Source organism: Euprymna scolopes, chromosome 9, assembly GCF_053919585.1.
Source record: "Euprymna scolopes isolate OS-2025 chromosome 9, ASM5391958v1, whole genome shotgun sequence".
Taxonomy (NCBI): domain Eukaryota; kingdom Metazoa; phylum Mollusca; class Cephalopoda; order Sepiida; family Sepiolidae; genus Euprymna; species Euprymna scolopes.
In genome coordinates, this window is record NC_136490.1 from 124149755 (window position 1) to 124173139 (window position 23385).

The 23385-nt window shown below is 35.5% G+C and overlaps 1 pseudogene; it reads left to right on the plus strand.

Annotated features, from left to right (window-relative positions):
- Window positions 1-18902: 18902 nt before the first annotated feature.
- LOC145285453 (5S ribosomal RNA) lies at window positions 18903-19021 on the plus strand (annotated as a pseudogene).
- The last annotated feature ends 4364 nt before the right edge of the window (window positions 19022-23385 follow it).

Consider the following 23385-nt stretch of genomic DNA (forward strand, 5'->3'; position numbering starts at 1 on the left):
TGGAATCTTTAACTTCCAGTCCCTGACTCTCACATGCTAACTGCTTAGTCATCACTAAACATCTATACAATTCTACCCTCTAGACATGCATTGGAGTTCATTCCTATTCCAGTTGGGATTAAACAGCTAAAGTATGTACTCGGAAGCAAAGCACACCGCACTGCATTACACAACTGTCCCCTCTTAGATATCTTTGCAACGCTAATAAGAAACTGAACCAATGCTCTTTGCTATGCTAAATGTCAATAACTTTTACTTGAAAGCTGCAAACATCTTCTCTCAATAATAGAAACTCACCTTGTACCTCCAACTTTATTCACACCTACTAAAACCAGCCCATATATCTATTTATCAAATTACACATGACTCAAAACTTACTGTTTTACCCGTACTATATTGCACTTGCATCTCATGCCCTGATATCATCTAAAATAGTTTTGGCACAACTCTTAGTTCAATTCTTAACTCCTACTCACACTTAAATATTATACTAGACCCAAGCTCACATGGATAAAAAAAAAAAAAATAAATAAATAAATAAATAAAAAATAAAATAAAATAAAAAAAATAAAAAAATAAAAAAAAGGAAAAAAAAAATGAGAAAAAAAATATTCATAAACAAAAATGAAAGCCTCTAACCACACTATCTCCTAACAAGCCTCCTTACAATCATAGTTGCTTACACTGCATGAGCTCTACTCAACCCCTTTATCCAGTAGCAATGAAATAACAATATCCCTAATCCACTTTGAGGAGTGTAACTATTTAGCAGATATAACCTCTACAAACTAACCCAATAACATTATCTAACCACGCGGGGTCGCAGAAATACCTGGATTAGAACCCAGGCGCGGAGCAAACCCTCTCAGTGGTGACGGACCCAGTAGATCTTCCCAGATCATCCGTCTAGGAGAAGGAAAACTCTGAAACTAAACCAAAGAGGAGGGAGGCCTCTTCAGTCTTGGATGACAGCCTTCCTAGAGCTGGTGACTCAAACAAATTACCGGTTTGCAATACCTAAATTGCTTAAGGAGTAGATAGGTCCTGCCTATCGCCCGGCTTCCACACTCCTTCTTTGCCTATTAGTCAGGCGCAGAGATACTATCAGTGATTCGACAGACACACCCATTGGTAGATCTTGTTTCTTGTCTAGGGCAATGAACGCCGTTTCCCCCACTCCCGACACACCCCACCCCTAAAGCTGGGCATTTGAGAATGCTTGAGTACCACATATGCCTGAGCAATTAGATTGGGTTGACCTTCCTCTGATGGGTTGAGGGTACCGGATTGACAGTTACTGGCTGCTGTTTCCGACTGGTAGTACAGGAGCCCTAACTCTTTGGTAGCGCTTAGAGCGGCTGCTCCATCAACAGTTGAATAATATCGGGATGTTTGCTGTGCCATGGCGCGCATGGAAAGGGACCCTGCACTCATCCCCGGTGGGCTTTCCTGAGGCCACAGTCCTAGTTGATGGTGGGTCAGCTGATGGTCTACTTGTGATGCATGTGTGATATTCTGCATAACCTCCTGCTCGGCTTCCCCTAACCCAACTGAAACTCGTTAAAAAACATGATGACAGTACAATCTAAAAATAAGCTTAAACCAGGCTTAGGGTCAAACAAATTCAACTTGCCTCCTCCCTTGAGGCTTGCATTCACAAATATCCGTGGGCTTAGAACTAATTTAGCTGATGTTGAAGCATTTCTCCTAACAAATGCCCCGGATATCTTAGCACTAAGTGAGACTAACCTACACTCCTCCATCCCCTCTAACTACTTTAACATGCCTGGATATCTCCCACTCTGCCGTAAGGACTCTGACAGACATATGCACGGACTTGGAGTTTACATTCGTAATACCCTTCCCCTGACTAGAGAGACAAACCTAGAAACGGATGATCAAGCCTTTACGTGCTTTAGACTAATCATGCAACACAACATTAGCTACTTTTACTTTCTCTACCGCTCTCCTTCGACCCAAGACTGCACCATAATAAACAAAGTATCAGACAGCATAGACACAGCACTCTCCTTCGACACTAGCGCCCAAGTACATGTATTTGGTGACTTTAATGTCCATCACAAAAACTGGCTTGGATTCTCTACTTATACAGATGCAGCAGGCAGCGCAACTCATAGCTTCTCTGTATCTCACTCCCTATCGCAAATTGTTACTTTTCCAACCCGCTTCCCTGATCAGGAAGAACAACACGCATCACTATTAGATCTGTTTTTGACAACAATTCCTGATGATTGTGTAACGAAATCCGACAGCCCACTTGGGAACGCTGATCATGCGGTAATAATGGTTGAAATCGCCCTAAACTCTAGACCCAAAACTGAAGAGCCAGTGCTCAAAACAACCAGATATTATAAAAAGGCTGACTGGGAAGCTATCAGAGATCTTATCAGAGACGCCCCATGGGGAAATATTTTTTCTCTTCCTGCTGAACAGTGTGCAACTGAGACCACTGAATGGTTCAAAACTGCAATCGAAGCGCATGTTCCCATGCGGAAATTCTATAGCAAGCCCCACTCTCCCCAATGGTTTACTTCGACTTGCGCAACTGCCATTGCTCAAAGGCAGCATGCATTCCGAAGGTTTAACCGACATAAGTCCAGTTCAAACAGACAAAAGTACATAGAAGCTAGAAGTAACGTTAAGAAAGAAATAGCGACAGCTAAGAGGGAATTTACGGAAACCACTAAAAAACGCATCGAAGCACAAAAATTAGGAACTCGTGACTTCTGGAAAATCTACAACAGTGTAGTAAATAATGGGCAATCAACGATTCCCCCACTAACCAACAATCACGAGGTTCTTTGCTCAGCAACCGAGAAGGCTAACATGCTTGCCAGTCGGTTTGCCTCTAACTCTACACTGGACCCTTTAAACCACCCCCTACCTGACTTTCCTATGCGGACAGACGCCAAGCTAGACGATCTGGAAATCACCCCTGCTCAGGTGCATGCTATCATAAAAAACCTTGACACTTCCAAAGCATGTGGACCCGACCTCATCCCAGCTGTGCTATTAAAAAAGTGCTCAGCCGAAGTAGTTCCAGTTCTCTCCAAACTCTACAACAAATGCCTTAATGAATCTTGCTTTTCGAGCTGCTGGAAAACTGCTTCTGTGGTACCAGTATTCAAGAATTCTGGCGAAAGAACTGACCCATTAAATTATCGCCCTATTAGCCTCCTCCCACTTTTTGCCAAAATATTTGAGACCTTAATTAACCATGCTCTAGTCCAGCACCTTACAGATGCTAAACTTCTGACCGACCATCAATATGGATTTAGACAAGCCCGTTCCACGGCAGACATCCTCACTGTAATCTCTGAACGCATATACCATTCACTGGACAAAGCGGGAGAGGGCAGAGCGGTAGCTCTAGATATATCTAAGGCTTTTGACAGGGTATGGCATGAGGGTCTCCTCAGGAAGATTAGATCTTACGGTATCACTGGTAGAATACTTAACATAATTAAATCCTTCTTAGATAAGATAAAAATCCAGGTTGTCCTCGACGGTCGTACGTCTAAACAATATAATATAAATGCCGGAGTGCCCCAGGGATCTATCCTTGGTCCTCTGCTGTTCCTGATATTCATAAATGACCTCCCCGATAAAATTGCCTCTGAGATGGGTATATATGCTGATGACACCACACTCTATAGCAGGCACGACAGGAAAACAAATGAACATATATCTAAAGTAATGGCAGAAACACTGGAGGATGTCCTCAAATCAGTAGTGGAATGGGGACAAAAATGGATGGTAACGTTCAATGCCACCAAGACAAAACTGGTTTCATTCAATAATTACAGGAAACCTTCTCTACCACCTATAGCAATGGCCAACAACTCTTTAGCTGAGAGTACATCTTTCAAGCTCCTTGGCCTAACGTTCACAGGAAACATGAGCTGGAACAATTACATCGAGGGCATTGCCAGAGCCGCTGCGAGGAAGGTGGGCTCTCTCTACCGTGCTAGAAAACTTCTAACACCCGAAAGTATCCTGTACCTCTATAAGGCCACTATTCGCCCATGTATGGAGTATTGCTGTCATATTTGGGCCGGTGCATCGGCTACTAGTCTCTCTCTCCTTGACAGGGTTCAAAAGAGAGTCGCAAATCTGATAGGCCCTAAACTGGCATCAAAACTTCAGCCTCTGTCCCATCGTCGAGACGTTGCATCCCTCTGCCTGTTCTACAAGTATTATAATGGTGAATGCTCTGAAGAACTGCAAGCACTTGTGCCCCCACGACGTGAACACCCTCGACAGACCCGACAAGCTGCAAAATCCCACCCCCACACTGTAGAGATCCCTAGATGTAAAAGATCGTTCTACTCCAGTAGTTTCTTCCCCAGAACTGCTAGACTTTGGAATTCCATTCCAGGTCACTGCTTCCCCAACTGTACTGACATGCATAAGTTCAAGTGCAACGTGAACCAACATCTCGCTGCCCTAATCCCTACATAGTGCCCCAGTAGATGTTTCCCCTGATAGTAGCCCCCTACACCAAAGTGGCAATGTGCCTTGTTTGGGGTGAAAATATAATAAAAAAAAAAAAAAAAAAAAATATATATATATTTATATACATATATATATATACATATATATATATACATACATATATATATATACATATATATATACATATATATATACATATATATATACATATATATATATACATATATATATACATATATATATATACATATATATATACATATATATATACATATATATATACATATACATATATATACATATATATATACATATATATATATATAACTACTTCATTTACTCACACAAATTTGATATACGAAAGTATAGATTTATGCGTAAACTTTAAGTATTTACTTCAAAAGTGCTCAATACGTAGGTAGAGCTAGTTAGTAATTTATAAAATATATATGGCGATTAAGCTACACTGAATATTCTGCGTGTCATCCACTGTAGGATTCGTCAGGCTTATGCATAAGCCTGACGAATCCTACATATATATCTATATCTATATATATATATATATATATATATATATATATATGAATGGAAATGTATAAAAAAAGAATACGAAAAGTATAAAAGCTTATAACTTTTCTTTTCGTTTTCAATTAGTGACGTGCAGGAATACAAAATAATATTATGAAAAAAAAATTAAAAACTTTTTTTACAGGTACATAATTTTCGACCGATCCTTCAGTCTTCATCGGTGTAGTGAAAGTATGAGCATACACGGGGAAAAAGGGAATGGAAAAGGAAGGAAGTAGGAGGAGGAGAAGGAGGTAAAGCCAATGAGAAGAAGGTGCCACGTCAGTTTTAAATACATACACATATAAGTACGCACATACACACATGCACACAGTACATATACACATATAAACGAAAAATAAATAAAAAATAAACAGTAAATAAAAATGAAGAAACGCGCCTTTAACTGTCCAATTCTTTGAATTCTAACGATATTTTTTATTCCAAGAGAGAATAAGAATTCAAAGGATATAAGACGCTATGAAGAGAAACGCTATATAAATAAGAGGAAAGTATATTGATAATAGAAAATGTGTACTGGTGTATATATGTATTCAATTAGAAATAAAGGAATGCATTCTAGTGTGTAGCTGTTCTGAAAGCTCTTTATGCCAGCGTTTTCAAAGCCTAATGCTTCTCATCAGAAGAGAAAGGAAAGTGCTGGGTAATAAGATAAGGATGTAGCGTTTAGCAATAGGCATATTATGGGATCTAAAGCCCCTCTCTAACATTTAAAGTATCATAATTATCTAATAATCTCCTAGATAACCCTTTCCCCGCCTCCAATGTAAACCCCCTATAGAAGGATATGCAATAAAATTCTGTTTAAAAACTTGAAAAAATTCCACAGTAACACATGGAATACTTCAGACTGCTTTTGAACCATCTTGCATGAATCGAGCGTCAGTTTTTGAGTGGCATAAGAGATTCAAGGAAGGCAGGGAATCTGTTAGAGATGATGAGAGGTGTGGGAGGAGTAAGGAAGTCAAAACACCAGAGTTGATTGCAAATAAATGATTTTGTAGATAAGGATCGTCATGTGTTTACAGAGACAATAAGTGCACAGTTTGATGTCAGTGTGGGAACTGTAAACACAATTATTTGTGAGGAACCTAAGATGCAGAAGATTTGCATGAAGTTTGTCCCAAGGGTGCTCAAAGAAGATCAGACTATTGGATCAAGATGGGCATCAAGACAGTTCTTCACCCTCCCTATAGTCCAGACATTGCTCCCCGTGACTTTTGGTTATTCCCTACGCTCAAGCAAAACCTTAGGGGCTGTCGTTATGAGACAATTGGGGAAATGAAAGAGGCTGTGACAAGGATCGTTGACATGATAACAAAAGAGAACTTCCATGCGGCCGCTCAGAAATTGTTGGAACCGTACAAGTGCATTGCAGCCGGAGATTGGGTCTAAGGGGACTATAGTTTCATGTGTGTACTATCAATAAAAGTGCCATACGAAAAAGTCTGGAAACTTATTTAAGATTCCTCATATTTTTGCCATAATTAGTAAGCAACGATTTTTAAAAGGAAAGAATATTTACTTGGTACGTATTGAAATCTTATAATGTCAATAAACACCTCAGACATTTGTTCACATTGTCTAGCACATCTTAATCCGCACCAACTTCCCAAATGTTAAATACAAAAAAAAAAGATGCAATAATAAAAACAAGTAAATATTTCAATCAATCATATTGATTAAGAGAATTCTTCTTCAATGTGAGCATTTCAATTGAAATATCGACAATTACCAACAGCCAGATTCTGGAATTTAATCAAATAAAAAATTCACATTTCCATCAGAGTTGATCAGTTTTTATGGTTATGTGAACATTTAACTGGAACGATTTTGATTGGCTCTCATATGTCAGCCATGTTTTTTCTGTGTTTCTATTTGTCTGTTTTTAATCTCCATTTGTTTTCACCACTCGACAGACGCTCTATATTATTTTAGTTTTTGTCTTTATTCGGCATGATTTTTATTTTCTTTATATTTTATCATTTCTTGGGAATGAAGAAAGTTGAATAAATAAATTACAAAAATCTGGTTTTGTTATCAAGTCTTGGTTCGAAATCTAAATTCAAAATATTTTTCAAATTTGCAACAAATCAAAATTTCCTGTTGCATATGAGAGGCGTTCAATAAGTAATGACCCTGACCTACTTCCACTTGTCTGTTTTAACTTAAATTTTGCATGTCTAATGATTTCTATCTCTATGGGTTATGTGGGAAATTACAGTTCTGAACTAATTGCAATTTCTGAATTACAGGTGCTTAACTCAGTAAGTTGTGAAATGGAGCCTGTTGAGTGTTGCGTAGTGATCCAGTTTTTTAATTTGAAAGAATACACACCACAGGAGACTCTTGATGAATTGAAATAAACGTATAATGATGCCCCATCATATGACCTTGTAAAATGTTGGCATCGTCGTGAATTCAAACATGAGCAGAAATCTTTAGAGACTGCTCTCAAAACTTGTTATTTCTTTCTGCTAATTATAAAGCATCTGTCAAGTCAAGTTGAGGCTACCATTTCGGAAGATCCATACATGACTATTCATCAAATAGTGCACGGTCAAATTTAGTACAAAGTCTGTGAAAACTATCACTCATAACGGTTTGCATATGCATAAGGTATCTGCCAGATAGATTCCTAGGTGTTGACACCTTTCTAAAAGCGAGAACGCATCGAGTGTTAGGGTCCGAATTTGAAGATGTGTGAAGAAGATGAGTGAAAGTTTTTCAAAACAGTGATTATACAGGATGAAACCTGGGTTTATCAATATGATCCAGAGATCAAAGCTCACTTTATGCAGTGGAAGCACTTGGACACCACCTCCAAATTAATCAAAGGTGCAGGCCTCCACTGTCAAGGTTATGCTTACAGTCTTCTGTAACCAGGACGAAGTAGTGATGACAGTTTTCCTGGCAAAGGGTATCATGATAATAATAAGATCCTATTATGCTTCATTTTTGAAGAAATTAAAAGAAGCTATCAAAATCTACAAGACGATATTTTGGTCAACAATATGTATCTCGCCAGATCAAAAGCACTGACATGTAATTATGAAATCCTATCCACCCCTTACACTCTCTGATTTTAACCTCTTCCCAAACAGGAAGTTGTTTATTTTAGAAGGAAAAAGTTTTCCAGGTGATGCTGCCTTGATTTCCAAGGTCACGTTGGAGTTGGCGGACCAACCTGGGGTATTCTACAAATACTGCCCCCAGAGTAGCATTAAACGAGATGAAAGTCAAAATGTTCAAGGTAGAGTTGTGGATGTGACACTGTCGTGCAAACGGAGAATCCCTTTGTTGATCTTGCCCGGTATCTGGATTTTAAGGGCTTCTATTAATTTTTTCAAAAGTGAAGCTTAATAAGCTCCTGTAACTCTGGTACCCTTCACCAGGAAATCTGTCATCATTACTTCGTCCTGGTCCCAGAAGACTGTAAGCCTGACCGTATTTGAAGGTGGGTCCAAGTGCTTCTACTGCATTGAGTGGGCTTTGGTCTCTGGATCATAGTGATAGACCCAGGTTTCATCCTTTATAATCACTGTTTTGAAAAACTTTGACTCGTATTCTTCACACATCTTCAAATTCATACTCAAGTACTCGATGCGTTCTTGCTTTTAGAAAAGTGTCAGCAACCTAGGAATCTATATGGCAGATACTTTATGCATATCCAAGTGGTTATGAGTTATAGTTGTCCCAAGTCTGTGTCGTTAATCACTTATTCACTGAAAACTTACTACTAAAAAACATAACTTTATTAAAAGTGTCTTGTTAAAACAAAAGAATACATTTCTACTAAGATTCGAATTAAAGTAAGTTATCCATTATATTGAATGATCATTATCTGATAAATACTGAGAATTTCATTAAAATTAGTTAATTTTCTGATTTTTAGTGATTTTTTTAACTAAAATGAGTGATGAAAATGTTTATACATTTTGAGCATCGGCTATTCATTTTGCACGTACCTATCATATATATATATATATATATATATATATATATATAGTCTTTGAAGTTTTTAACATTTGAAACTATACAAAAAATTATTTTTTATCATTCGTTAAAAAAAAAAAAAAAAAAAAATCAAGTCAGTAAGTCATTTAATCACCTGCAATCCCTGCATCAACTCTCAAATTTACTATAATACCAATTTTTTTATTTTTCAAGGGATCATCAGTTGTTTACCATGAAACACTGTTTCGGGGATTTAAAAACAAAACAGTGTATTACATCATGGCTCCCCAGCAGTGTTGATCAAACACCACCACCCTTAATCTTAGGAAGAAGACAAGTTACAAAATTTTTTTATCCAATTTCCTATTCTTAATTGCAATTACTAACCTTTTCATAGTATAAAAATGAATTTCTTACCTGTGCGATTCATCAATTTCCACATTTAAAATGGATACATTTTTTAATTTATCAGTCTTGTATTTATAAGATTTGGATTAATCCATTTAACTACTTATCACCCCCACTATAGTTAGTAGTTTGTATATTTACATTCTTATTTATTTAAAATTAGATATATAAAGGTTAAAAATATTTTATTTTTACATAAATACATTTTTTTTTTTTTTTTTTTTTTATATATATAAATTTATTATATGTAATTATAAATACATTTATACATTGCTAATATAGTTTTAGATTTCCTTTATTAATATAGTCTGGTTTATCTTAAACGATTCAAAAGCATCAGGATAAGAACAAATGCTTTATTTAACTGTTTAAATATTTTATTTTTATCTCCACCTTGTTTTATCATCCTTATTACTAAGCTAGAAACTGGTGGTATAAAATCTGTTAATTTTAGAGTAACGCGAGCTATTCTCAAAAACTCTGACATAATGGTTCCATAAAACACAAAAACAGGGCAGGTGCTATCCTTATGGGGCATACGTACTATTTTAAAGGGGAATGCGTTTCTTTTATCAAATATTTTATAAAGAAAAATCCCATCCTCAATTTTTATATCTAAATCCAGAAATGTAGCCTGTTCTCCTCTATGTTCACAACTCAATTTTAGTTCGTTTGGATATATAAGATGTTTATTTTTTTCGAATTCATCATTATCGTTTATGCATATAAGGTCATCTATAAATCTCCTACACCCATGAAAGTTATATGTTTTAGATATATCTGTTTTTAATAATGATGACATATAGATATACTCGAGTCTATGTAAATACAAATTTGCCCAAAATGGTGCCGGATCCAATCCTATTGGGATACCTATATATATATATATTAGCAAAAGTACCCATCGTTGACTGGGTTAAAAAAAAAGCCTACAGAAAATGGACTCTGATTTATGAAAGTATGATAGGTTATGAAAAGGAAGGGTTGTAAAAAGATAGCTTCGAATTTGGGGGTATCAAAACCAAAGCAAAATATGATGAAAGTAAAAATAAAATAGATAAACCCCATAATTTATTATACCATACCTGAAACACTTATCACAATATTCTGTGGATCTATATTAAAAAACCTTGTTAAACTTTGTGACATATTTATAACAAACACACCATAATTTTATTATACCATATTTCTTCAAACTGAAACATAATTATCAAAGTATACTTATGCAGATAGATATGAAAAGTCTTTATTAAAGTTTGTGCCTATTTCCATTCTATGGAGGCCAGGCGCGAACGCAGACCGCACAATTCTATTGTACCATCCTTATTTAAGTCAAAACATATGTATCAAAGTATTATTATGTACATCTATATAAAAAATACTTATAGACGTTTTTTTTTAATGTTTAATTTTTTTATTTCCATACTTTGTGGACCAGGCACGTACGCAGACCCCACAATTTTAATGAATCATCATTATGCCAGATCAAACATACCCATTCCTGTGTCTCGATACATCTTCTATCATTATATGTGATCAGTTCTCTATAAAAGTCACCCATATAGGAGCCTATAAACAAAAACAATAATTTATCTAAACACGCTGTGAGCAGATCATATAGGTAGTCAAAATTAAACTACCAGCGTGCCGGGCTAAAGAGAAAATAAAATAGAAATTACTACTGAAATCACAATTTTTTATTAAAAAAATAAAAACTTTTAGTTGATCTGTTACATCTATTGATTAAAAGAAGTTCGGCTACTGCGGCTCTATTTTGTGTTAATCATTATTTTTTTTTAGCTAGTCTTGCGGATTTTGTATTGAAGAGGACCATAGTATTTTACAGGAGGAATGGAAGTAGCAGAAAATGAATGACGAGGAAGTCGCAATATGCATATATTCAGTCTTCAATGGATGTTCCCTGTAAAGGGGACAATTTTCTAAAATATTGATATAACCGACACCGATTCTGATACCTCCAAAAGTTTTAATTTTTCTGATTCCGATTAACAGCACCAACACTAATCGACATAACTAGATGAAACTAAACCAGAAAGATAGAGGCATCAATTGAAATGAATGACACTCGTCCTGTGGAGGCTCTATGTTTTGATAAGCTTCTGTGCCTGATCTTTACTGAAACACTGGAAAAATGGTGGGATCCTTCAATCAATCCAGTAGATATCTCACTGCTGATGTAATTCTATATCTGTATAAGAGTCAAGTACATCCAAGGATGGAGTACTGTTGCCACATCTGGGCAGGAGTTGCTAGAAAGAACTTATCCTGCCTTGACAGAGTTCAAAATAGACTTTGTATCCAAGTTGGGGGTGCGTTTTCTTTTCCCTGCAACTCTTTCCCACAAAAGAGATATTGCAAGCCTGTCTCTGCTTTATCATTACTTTCATGGCAAGTGCTCGTCTGAGCTCAAATCTATGCCCCCCCTGCCAAACTTTTATGAAAAACACTCGTCTAGCTGAAACCACAATCAATAATTTCCCCCACTTTTATCTGTGCCTAAACCAAAACGTCGATTCCATGAACAAAACTTCTTTCTTAGAACTGCACGCCTTTGAAACTCTTTTCCATTTCCCTGCTTTCCAGCTGGCTATAATTTTGTTGACTTCAAGTCCAACGTAAACACATTCTTGATGAGCCGTTCCCCTTAAGAAATCCAATTTATCAAATTTCCACTACTAACAATTACTACAATATTATTCCTGTACACTCATTAAACCTTATCTGTGAGTGGCCTTCGAGCCGCGATAAACGGTGATTCCTTTGTAAATATAACATATATATATATATATATATATATATATAGAGAGAGAGAGAGAGAGAGATAAATCTATGTGCAGTTTATTTATATGCTTCAAATCATTATTACTCTACAGGCGTCCGGCAATATTTTTCTGACACTTTGAAAAAAAATAATTCATAGTGGTTACTAGTGCCAAAAACTTTGGAGATCACAAGTCCCTAGTTGAGGAGTGAAAATCCACTACTAGCGTAATCATTTTTTTAGTTTGGCTTTGATAATTTTAGTTTTTTGTGATTTTTGCGAAAACTTGCGCAACACTATTTTTCGGACATGACAAAAAAATCCTATGTTTATGTATATGTTGCTGTATGCAAATTTTCTGCTTGTACACTTAGCTGTCATCATTAGAATCAACTATCTGTTCTATTCTACTGGCAAAGAAATTAATTTTAATGAGGTAAAATGCATTCAAAAGAAGTTGTTTGTTTGGCATGGAAGAAGTGGGAAGATGGCCTCAGCATCAGAAGCATCACCATGGATTTGAGGCTGTCAAAATCAACGGTAGAATACATGCTGAAGACAAACTCATAGCGGAAAAAAAAGAGAGGATGGAAAATATCAATTGGTAAGAGGACTGAAAGGAGAATGAAGAGGACTGTGACACGGCTTTTGACATCTGGAGAAAAAATTACAGCAAGAAAAGTGAAGGAGAAATGTGAATTGGATGTAAACGTCCGAACAGTACAAATAACGTTGCATAGGATTGGTTTGAAGTATGCAAAGGCTAAGAAAAAACATAACACTAACAAAGAAACACAAAGGAGCAAGACTGGAAAGTGCTAAAAGGTGGTTAAAAAAGCATGTTGAAAGGTTATATTTACTGATGAGAAGCGTTTCAAGTTTAATGGACCCGATGAATGGTGTACTTGGTCGAGAAGGGGCGAGCCTGTTGTACTGAATAAACGACAGATCGGAGGAGGAGGAGGAGGAGGAGTTATGGTTTGGGGTATGATCTTTGCTAATGGAAATATATGGTTGGAGTGGCTGAAAGGACGACAGAACAGCGAAAGCTACAAACAATTGCTGGACGAGAAAGCCCTACCAAGGATAAGAAGAGAGATGAGGAATGATTTCGTTCTACAGCAAGAAAATTGCAGCATCCATGTGCCAAAACTCATGAAAGAATGGATGGCTAAAGTGAATATGACTACTTTGGAATGGCCTGCAAAAAGCCCAGATCTAAATTTAATGGAAAATGTTAGGGAAATGCTTGCGCAACTTGTCTATGATGGACCTGAAATAATAAAAGAGGCTCAACTATTGGAACGAATACTAGATGCCAAAAAATAACTAATAACATGTATAGATGTTATTGTGCATATGTTTGATCATGATGAAGAGGGATTGATAAAAGTTATTGTGAAGAAAGGTGATATTACAGACTATTTCAATGATGTCCAAAAATAATGTCACGTGTTTTGTAAAAAATGATGTAAATTAAATATTTTTCCTGACCTAATCGATTGTCTTCCATTTTTTTTTTTACAGATATTTTTTTAATATGTTTATGCTATTCTATTGAATGAATTTCGCCACTCTATGGTACCCGGAAAGTTGAATACTAAAGTGTCCGAAAAATATTGTCGGGCCCTTGTATGCACTGTACATGTGTGCAGATGTCTAGACGTTCATCTCATTAGGATGAATACATTCTTTTCATTAGCGAATCGTCATCAGTCTAATTACGTCATCGAACTCATAAATATTCATGAGACTAAAACTAAAATCATTGATTTAGAATCATTTAAATATTGTATAATGGGAAGGTGAATATGTCAATGATTTGTGCAAGAGATGTCGACTAACGTTCATATATATATATATATATATATATATATATATATATATATATATATATATATATAAAGGGTGGGCAAATGTCTAAAGGCATAGATGAGATAGTATATAAATTGTTTTTTTCTAAATCATGAAACTATAATTTATGATGTTATTTATTATCTTCGATCATCATCCTATTCGTTTTCTAGTCTGTTTTTCAGAAATTGACTTCCAAACGAACCTATCTCTAGTTTAATATTAATTTATCTTTCTTGCTCTCAAGTCTATCCTTATCACATGTTTGTTTTGGCTTTATATATATATATATATATATATATATATATATATATATATATATATATACATACATACATACATAAGTTGTATTTTAGCGTATAACGAAATATTCTACTTCTATTTGAGTATAAAGTTCATTTAGATAGCTCTATATGGTCATTTTTAGCGAGTTAAAATATTTAAATACTTATATATATATATATATATATATATATATATATATATATATATACATATATGAGATTACTTTACTTGTAAATATTAACTCTTTAATATTTATAATATATTTTAAGTTTACCATTTTGATTACCTTGGTAAACTTATTGTAATTTATATATATATATATATATATATATATATATATATATATATATTAATAGGGAATAACCAATTATCAAGGCCTAGAGGCCACTTGAGGATAAAGGTTAAAAAGTGTACTGTGGTCAAAAAGGCAATATAGTAATCATTTGAAGTGTAAATTTGGTAAATTGGATTACTTAAGGGGAACGGCTCATAAAGACTTGCTTAAGTTGGACTTGAAGACGGCCATATTGTAGTCAGTTAGAAAGCAGGAAAACGGAAGAGAGTTCCACCGGTGTGCAGTTCTAAAAAGAAGCTTTATTCATGGAATCGATGTTTAGGTTTAGGCACGGGTAAAGAGTGGGAGAAATGATTGATAGTGTTTTCAGCCAGATGAGTGTTTTTCGTGAATGTTTGGCGAGGGAAGACCATAGATTGGAACTCAGGCGAGCACATACCATGAGAATAACGATAAAACAGAGACAGGCCTGCACCGTCTTTTCTGTGAAAAAGAGGTTGCAGGGAAGAGAAAAGAGCATCTTCCACTACGAAGTCTATTCTGAACTCTGTAAGGCAGGATAAGATTTTCCTAGCAGCTCCTGCCCAGATGTGACAGCAATACTCCATCCTTGGAAGTATCTGGTTCTTATATAGGTAGAGAATTCCATCAGCAGTGAGATATCTACTGGATCCATAGAAGGATCCCACCATTTTTCCAGTGACCTTAGCAACGGATTTGATGTACGTGTTCCATTTTAGATCAGGAGTAACGGTCAAGCCCAGAAGCTTTTCAAAACATAGAGTCTCCCCAAGACGAGAGCCTTTCGTTTCACTTGATGCTAGATAGGGCCCAGAGCGTTGATCATGCAAAGATTAAAGCTTGGTTTTAGATGCATTAAAAGTAACCAACCACTTTTTTCTCTATTGTATCACATGCTCAAGATCAGAGGAGAGAGAACTTTTTAATTTACGACCTTTGTTGTGCTGCCATAGGTTGTACTGCGTCAGCAAAAATGCCTATGAATGATCCAAGGATGTGATTTGGAAAATCATTAATGTAGATCGGAAAGAGAGAAGGACTCAGGATGGACCCCTGAGAGACTTGAGCATTATTACTATGAGCTTCTGATTTCTGCCCATCAACCACTACTCTGATGAATCTATCAGAGAGAAATGATTTAATAATTGCAAAAACATTTCCAGCTATACCATAGCTGGAGATCTTGTGAAGTAGACCTTTATACCATACCCTATCAAAGGCCTTTCATACGTCAAGAGCAATTGTCCTAGAAAGGAAGCCTCTGTTGAGAGTTTCGCTAATCCTATGAAATAATCATAAGCATATCCGCTGTAGATCTAGCAGAATGGAAACCATATTGCATGTCACTAAGGTTATTTTTGCTGAGGTGGTTGACTACTTCTGTATTCACATAGATTTAAGTAACTTACTCATGATGCACAGGAGACTTATTGGTCTATACTGAAAGGGAGATGGCCGATCACCGGAATTCTTAAATACAGGGCATACCAATGAGATTTTTCAGGGTGACGGGAGCAATTCTCCTTAAGACAACGCTTAAACAGATTTTTAAGTATAATATCTCCTTATAGATATCTATATAAGCCTCGCTACATTTCTTGGATAGAGAACTGTTGTTCAATGATATCGTCTGCGCATTACTTGGCATAATGTTTGTAAATTAGTAAATGGAGCAATTTAAAAATGGCGACTAATGTTTATATACAGATATTTGAAATATGTGGTCCAGAGAAAGGACTGCAGACTATCAACTAGTTGATTGTAGGTTTGATTCCATACTGTATATGAGTATTTCTGTGGATGACTATTTAACCTTTCTGTCATACATTGAACAATTTTGTTAAATGATATCGCTTGCTACTTACTTTGCATAATGCAAAGCTTTTTATTTGGAAATACACAAATGGAGCACTTTAAAAGTGACGGTTTATGTTTATATATAAACATTGTAGATATAATTTACGAATGCCGATCCATTGGCCTACAGTAGAACTGCTGGCTATCAACTAGATGATACTTAACTTCAGATGAGTGCTAGTATAGCCATACTGAAATGCTGTGATTATGTTTATATATAAACATTGGAGATCCCATGGCCTAGGGATAAAACTGCAAAGCTCTTTGTATATAAACAAATAGAGCACTTTAAAAGTGACAGCGTTTAAATAAAGACATTGGTCATATCATTTACGAGTGCCAATTCTTTAGCTCACTGAGGAGAACTGCCGATTATCAACTTGATGCATGTAGGTTCGACATCAGCTGATATTTGGCCTTGACGATCTTATACATTGTTTTTCTTCTGTTACAGATAAGCAAAAGAACTTTTTGCAGGGGAATATTTTACATTTCACCGGCCGGTGCAACGTAAAATATTCCCCTGTAAAAAATATTTTGTTTTATCGATACGAGAACGACTATTTTTAAGATTGGATTATTTCGGTTTTCGATACTTAGCGAATGAATTTCTGTACAAAACATATCCAAGAACACTGCCAGACATATAAATTATATTTGTGTGAAATTTGCAAAAGACGGGCTCAGCCGTTTCGGAACCTATGAGGAAGGAACTCTCTCTCTCACACACACACATAAAGTGATTTAATATAATAGTGTATATATATATATATATATATATATATATATATATATATATATATATATATATATACACACACACACAAACATTTCCATGTTTATAGATGTTGACGTCTGTATATCAGTTTGAGTATTATATTGGACATTTTTTTTTGTCAGAAAAACATGCACTAACAAAGACTGTTTGAGATCTTAGTAAATAAACCTATAAGTATATATAAGATTATATGTGTATGAGTTCAATATGTGGCGATTCTTTTGGTTGTCCAGTTTCGCTGTTCATCTCGGCTTTGTTGTGTGTAAGCAGGCATTATAAGTAGTCAGCGAGTAAATAGTCGACTTGAGATCCGCAACTGGTGATGCGGTTTGTTGCACTGCACCATGAATGAGTCGGGCATGTTTGGTGTACGAAGATGCTCGTCTCTAAAGCTGTTTGTTGAAGAGACAAATGAGATTTCTTTTCTTTCGTTTGTTCTTTTTTTTTGTTCTTTTGCAATTCTACCAAAGGATTTTTATTCTATTCTGTTTATTCGGATTAAGGAAACACAATAGCAGCAACAAAAGTTTTCCTTCAAACAGAGGAGAGTTCGACTTAAAGTCAATAGAAAATAAAAACGACTCGACGTTTTCAATTGAACTGAACAGTACAAAAGAAGGGAGAAAGAAATGATATGAAGTTGTTTTCTTTAAAAAAATGTATAAGTTTGAGGAATAAAAGTATTCAATCAACAAGAACATGTATTCTGGAGACACATCCATAATATCTGTACATTCAATGCTGAAAACGATATTTCAAAGCCAAACTTAACAGATCACTGAAAAAATATTAAAATTAAAACATGTCAAACAAAAGAAAATCTATTATTATACTAACACTCTAAATTTGCTTGTCACAATGTCACCGTATAAAATTTTAACGTCATAATGTCATATTTAAATGAGCCCTAAAATATCTTACCAAAGGCGATATAGGCGAGATGTGTGCATTATTTCAAGACATATTTTAATATCTAATAATAAAAAAATAAGGGTGGGAGTTAGAAACTTGTTTTATTCGTGATCTGGAGGCCTCCTTACTTTTATTTAGTACTTTCACTAGCACTCTAGGGGACTCCTGAGTTTTTCTTAACTTCTTAATTAAAAAAATATATTTTCACTTCTAAGGGGGGTTAGAAACTTGCTTTTAGTAGCGCTCTCGATGCATCTTTCAATTGATGTTCCCTGTAGCGCGATTGAGGCTTCTTGAGTTTTATGTATCTCACTTATCACTTAAAAGATGCGTTCTCAAGGTAATGAAAGACGACATAACCTAAAAATCACTTTTTTATTTTGAACAATTTTTTATCTTACTCTTCAAGGTCAAACAGGCCGACGGATAGTCTAGTGATATTTTAAACTGAAACATGGAAGATCGAAAAAAAATGATATTCCATTTTCAGTATCGTTCACAAAGTAATAGACTTGTATTATTTGTACAAATTCGACTTTCACTCTGCATTGATTCACTGATTAATTGATCTAAAGTAATGTGACGTCAGCTAAATATTCTATTTAGGTCTATTATTTCTTTTCGAATTATCTATATCCTCAACTAAATGATGATGATGATAATAATAATAATAATAATAATAATAATAATAATACAGCATAATCACGTTGACACACCGGTTCCCGTCAGATCACCGAAGTTAAGCAACGTTGAGCCTGTTCATTACTAAAATGGGTGACCAATTTGGGAAGCCCAGGTGCTGTATGTAGGAGGACGTCGACACCTCCCTGCAAAAAGTTGCAAAAACCTAACGTCATCATCTCCCCTAACGGGGATATACATGCGACAGGGAACCGCTTGTGAATTTCATACTCCCATGAAACACCCTCCTTCGGAGGAAGCTGGTTAAACCCTGAAAAGGGTTGGTGCTGACTGCACACTGCACACAACTAAATAATGATTTACCTATGCAAACATGAGTGTCAACCAAAACAATATATATATATATATATATAACAGAAAAGAATAGACACCCTTAGAAGCCGTTTATTTCAATAAACATAATTTATAAAACAAATATCTTCACTGTTATATAAAAGTCACATTGTATGTGTGTGTGTGTGTATTTGTGTGTCCTATCTTTTGAAAATTTCACACAAAGATAATTTATATGTCTGACAGTGTTCTTAGATATGTTTTATACAGAAATTCATCCGATAAGTATCAATAATCAAAAAATACAATCCTAAAAATTGTCTTTCCTTATAGATAAAAAGAATAATTTTGACAGGGGAATTTTTATATGTAACATTGGCAAGGGAGATAATAAAACCTTAGCAATGATTTCATTTCTTCTTAAGAAAAAGAAGTGTTCACATCTAGAGGTATAGCTCAGTTGTAGAGCATTCGTTTGCAGATCGCACGATCCCGTGTTCATATCCGGATGTATCTCACGATTTAATTTTATTTGTTTCTTCTTATTAATGAGTTCAATCTACAATAAAAGAAGAGGTACCATTTAAAATCGACGCAAATCATTTCATCGTTTGCATATTTAAAAACTAAACATGTATCAGAAATTACTTTCCAGAGCATTCAGCGTCAAATCCAAATATCAGCTGACGTGATATTGTAAACAAACGCAGACGGAATTTTCATTATTTTTTTAATTCTTTTTTGTTGCGAATTAGTTCACAGGGCTATTATTTCTCGTAATATATAATGATCGATAGAGGATTGATTCTATAGTAATACATACACAATCTGCTTAAATTAAAATATCACGTGTAAACGAATTGTACGACCGGGAAACGCCTGGCGTCCAGCTAGTCAAAAATAAATGGTCACAAATTTAATAATTAATGCTTGGTTGGCATTCCCTTTGCCGTTTTTAATGCTAGGACCTTTTTAGGCATGGCATTGATCAGCTGACCAATATCATCTTCAGGAAATTCTTGCCATGTCTGACACAATAATGCGAAAAGTTTCGGCTTAGAAGATGGCTTCCTTTTCTTTTTGTGAAGTTCCGGTCTAATATATCCCAAAAGTTTTCAATTGGGTTCATATCCGGGTATTGATTTAGTTATGGAAAATTATTAATCTCATTTTGGCTCAACAAATGTTGTGTCACCCTACCAAAGTGACAAGGAGTTCCATCTTCTATAGAATAATGAAGTTAATTTGGTTCATTTTACCATTTGAGAATATCGGTAGGAGTCCTTCATGTAATATTGGAACATATTTAGCAGAATTAATGTTTTCTCCACACTCCACCAAGTCTGAGCGACGATCCCTCCAAATTGCACTCTATTCCATCACATAGAAATCTCCATGTTTCAGCATTGGCTGTAGTCTTTTTAAGTCAAACTTTTGTTGAGGGAGCTTCGATACCCATACCCTGCCACTATCGGGAAATAATGTAAATCGTGACATCAGAGAAAATAATATTGATCCAAAAGGTTATGGGTCTCTACACAATCTAAAGAACCTAATCTTTTCTTTGCTTGATATTGGCAGGACAAAAAAGGTTTCCTTCTTGCAGCTCTACTATAGTGGTACAACTTGTGAAGATGGGTGAAAGTTGTTCTGGGACTGACACCAGTTTGTGTTGCAATGTCAGAGGCTTTGCACCGAGGATCCTTTTCAACATTTCACAAGAAGCAATGTTCTTTCAGAGGATCCTTTTCAACATTTCTTTTCACAAGACGCAATGTTCTTTCAGAGGATCCTTTTCAACATTTCACAAGATGCAATGTTCTTTCAGAGGATCCTTTTCAACATTTCTTTTCACAAGATGCAATGTTCTTTCAGAGGATCCTTTTCAACATTTCTTTTCACAAGATGCAATGTTCTTTCAGAGGATCCTTTTCAACATTTCACAAGACGCAATGTTCTTTCAGAGGATCCTTTTCAACATTTCTTTTCACAAGATGCAATGTTCTTTCAGAGGATCCTTTTCAACATTTCACAAGATGCAATGTTCTTTCAGAGGATCCTTTTCAACATTTCTTTTCACAAGATGCAATGTTCTTTCAGAGGATCCTTTTCAACATTTCACAAGACGCAATGTTCTTTCAGAGGATCCTTTTCAACATTTCTTTTCACAAGATGCAATGTTCTTTCAGAGGATCCTTTTCAACATTTCTTTTCACAAGATGCAATGTTCTTTCAGAGGATCCTTTTCAACATTTCTTTTCACAAGATGCAATGTTCTTTCAGAGGATCCTTTTCAACATTTCACAAGACGCAATGTTCTTTCAGAGGATCCTTTTCAACATTTCTTTTCACAAGATGCAATGTTCTTTCAGAGGATCCTTTTCAACATTTCTCAAGATGCAATGTTCTTTCAGAGGATCCTTTTAAACATTTCACAAGATGCAATGTTCTTTCAGAGGATCCTTTTCAACATTTCACAAGACGCAATGTTCTTTCAGAGGATCCTTTTCAACATTTCACAAGACGCAATGTTCTTTCAGAGGATCCTTTTCAACATTTCTTTTCACAAGATGCAATGTTCTTTCAGAGGATCCTTTTCAACATTTCACAAGATGCAATGTTCTTTCAGAGGATCCTTTTCAACATTTCTTTTCACAAGATGCAATGTTCTTTCAGAGGATCCTTTTCAACATTTCACAAGACGCAATGTTCTTTCAGAGGATCCTTTTCAACATTTCTTTTCACAAGATGCAATGTTCTTTCAGAGGATCCTTTTCAACATTTCACAAGATGCAATGTTCTTTCAGAGGATCCTTTTCAACATTTCTTTTCACAAGATGCAATGTTCTTTCAGGGGATCCTTTTCAACATTTCACAAGATGCAATGTTCTTTCAGAGGATCCTTTTCAACATTTCTTTTCACAAGATGCAATGTTCTTTCAGAGGATCCTTTTCAACATTTCACAAGATGCAATGTTCTTTCAGAGGATCCTTTTCAACATTTCACAAGATGCAATGTTCTTTCAGAGGATCCTTTTCAACATTTCTTTTCACAAGATGCAATGTTCTTTCAGAGGATCCTTTTCAACATTTCACAAGATGCAATGTTCTTTCAGAGGATCCTTTTCAACATTTCACAAGATGCAATGTTCTTTCAGAGGATCCTTTTCAACATTTCTCAAGATGCAATGTTCTTTCAGAGGATCCTTTTCAACATTTCTTTTCACAAGATGCAATGTTCTTTCAGAGGATCCTTTTCAACATTTCACAAGATGCAATGTTCTTTCAGAGGATCCTTTTAAACATTTCACAAGATGCAATGTTCTTTCAGAGGATCCTTTTCAACATTTCTTAAGATGCAATGTTCTTTCAGAGGATCCTTTTCAACATTTCTTTTCACAAGATGCAATGTTCTTTCAGAGGATCCTTTTCAACATTTCACAAGACGCAATGTTCTTTCAGAGGATCCTTTTCAACATTTCACAAGATGCAATGTTCTTTCAGAGGATCCTTTTCAACATTTCTTTTCACAAGATGCAATGTTCTTTCAGAGGATCCTTTTCAACATTTCACAAGATGCAATGTTCTTTCAGAGGATCCTTTTCAACATTTCACAAGATGCAATGTTCTTTCAGAGGATCCTTTTCAACATTTCTCAAGATGCAATGTTCTTTCAGAGGATCCTTTTCAACATTTCACAAGATGCAATGTTCTTTCAGAGGATCCTTTTCAACATTTCACAAGACGCAATGTTCTTTCAGAGGATCCTTTTCAACATTTCTTTTCACAAGATGCAATGTTCTTTCAGAGGATCCTTTTCAACATTTCACAAGATGCAATGTTCTTTCAGAGGATCCTTTTCAACATTTCACAAGATGCAATGTTCTTTCAGAGGATCCTTTTCAACATTTCACAAGACGCAATGTTCTTTCAGAGGATCCTTTTCAACATTTCACAAGATGCAATGTTCTTTCAGAGGATCCTTTTCAACATTTCACAAGATGCAATGTTCTTTCAGAGGATCCTTTTCAACATTTCACAAGATGCAATGTTCTTTCAGAGGATCCTTTTCAACATTTCACAAGATGCAATGTTCTTTCAGAGTATCCTTTTCAACATTTCGCAAGATGCAATGTTCTTTCAGAGGATCCTTTTCAACATTTCGCAAGATGCAATGTTCTTTCAGAGGATCCTTTT